Genomic DNA, 2,076 nt, shown 5'->3' on the forward strand with positions numbered 1-2,076 from the left:
CTCACACCTGTAATCCCAGCACTTTGGGAGGCCAAGGCAGGTGGATCACTTGAGCTCTGGAGTTTGAGATCAGCCTGGGCAACACGGGGAAACCCCATCTGTATGAAAAATACAAAAATTAGCCAGGTGTGGTGGCTCATGCCTGTAGTATCAGCTACATGGGAGACTGAGGTAGGAGAATCGCTTGAGCCCAGGAGATGGAGGTTGCAGTGAACCAAGATTACACTACTGCACTCCAGCCTGGGAGACAGAGTGAGACTCTGTAACACACATACCAAAAAAAGCCATTTGAAAATTTAATAGAGAAAAAGATTCCCTTTCCAATGGCAATGAAAACTATCAATTATGTGGGAACAAATACTAAAAGTTATGCACAAGACCTAGGTGAAGAAATACAGAAGGACATGAATAATTTTCTCATTCATGAAAACTTGAATTAAAGAAGAGCATAACCATTTCCATTGCTCCCTTGTTTAAAACAAAACAAAAAATGGGATAAAATGAAATGCCCATCAATACGGGTTAAGTAATCCTTACTACCTGTAGTACTATAGAATACAAAGCATCAGTTTTTCTTCAAATTTTAGTCAAAGTCCAAGATTGGCACTGATGAGCCTGAGACAATTCCTACGACCTCCCACCCCAACTTTTTTTTCCCAACACTGTGGCCAAGAGTAATATGCTGAAATGCTGGGTCTGAGTGATGGGTTCACGGCTGGATTCAGGAGTAGGATCGGTGACATGCAGACGTATGACTAAGGGGAAGAAAGATGTGCTTCCTGTAGAAAAATCATAGGGAAAAGGATGAGGTATATCCATAAAAGACAATATAAAAACATCTCCAAGTTATAAAAGCACGTTGCAAAAAAATACATGCATCATGTTCTCATTATGTATAAAACATACATACAAACGAAAGTTACATTTTTCTTTATACAAGGGGAATGCACAAATGAAATATAGAAATATGGAAGAAATACTCCAAACTAGTGATAGTGACTTCTGGGAAAGGTATTGGGACTCTGGCTACATTGTGCGCATGGCATTATTTATTCTTTCAACTCTTCCATGTATTTGAAATTTTTTACTATGGACATACATTGGTTAATAGTTAATAAAAAGCAGTAAACATTTCATATAGAATATAGGGCGTTTTCTCTTCTTTTGCAAGGATACTCACTTATTTAGAAAATCAAGAGGCTGGCCGGGCGCGGTGGCTCAGGCCTGTAATCCCAGCACTTTGGGAGGCCGAGATGAGTGGATCACGAGGTCAGGAGATCGAGACCATCCTGGCTAACACCGTGAAACCCCGTCTCTACTAAAACAAAACAAAAAAAATGCAAAAAACTAGCCGGGCGAGGTGGCGGGCGCCTGTAGTCCCAGCTACTTGGGAGGCTGAGGCAGGAGAATGGCATGAACCCGGGAGGCGGAGCTTGAAGTGAGCCGAGATCCGGCCACTGCACTCCAGCCTGGGCCACAGAGCGAGACTCTGTCTCAAAAAAAAAAAAAGGAAAATCAAGAGGCCAATTCAGACGCAAAGTTTATCTGGTCTATGAGGACAATGCTAAGAGGTGGTCCCGTCTGTTTTTGTGTTTACAAAACCACATCATGACTTTGCATACCAACATGTAAGGTATTCTCTTCCCCATCTCTGTGTCTGTGTTCATTTTCTTTGTTGCCCACTACTTCTGAGTCAACTTCCAGCCAATATGGCAGGCTGAATGGAATCAAAGGACTTCTTCCTCTGATTCCAGAAATAAAATAAAACAACAAGATTTTTAAGATATAGGAAAGCTCAAAATTAAGAAAGGGATCTCTTCAGGTGCCAGTAAAAAAGGAGAATTTCAAAATCAGACCAGTGAAGAGAAGCCAAACAGCACGAAGGACTATTGGAACTGAATACCAGTTGGGCGTTTGGTCCCTGCAGACAGAGTTAAAGGACTCTTATCTCTGGAAGGCTGGAGGACAGGACACAGAAATTGAGCTACCTACAGAAAGATGAGACCCCGTAAGAGATGCCCATTCATTTACAAAATAAGAATGGGAAAAATTTACTTGTTGCCAGGTGTCAATGTA

Source organism: Colobus angolensis, unplaced genomic scaffold (assembly GCF_000951035.1).
Source record: "Colobus angolensis palliatus isolate OR3802 unplaced genomic scaffold, Cang.pa_1.0 Scaffold125, whole genome shotgun sequence".
NCBI classification, from domain to species: Eukaryota; Metazoa; Chordata; class Mammalia; order Primates; family Cercopithecidae; genus Colobus; species Colobus angolensis.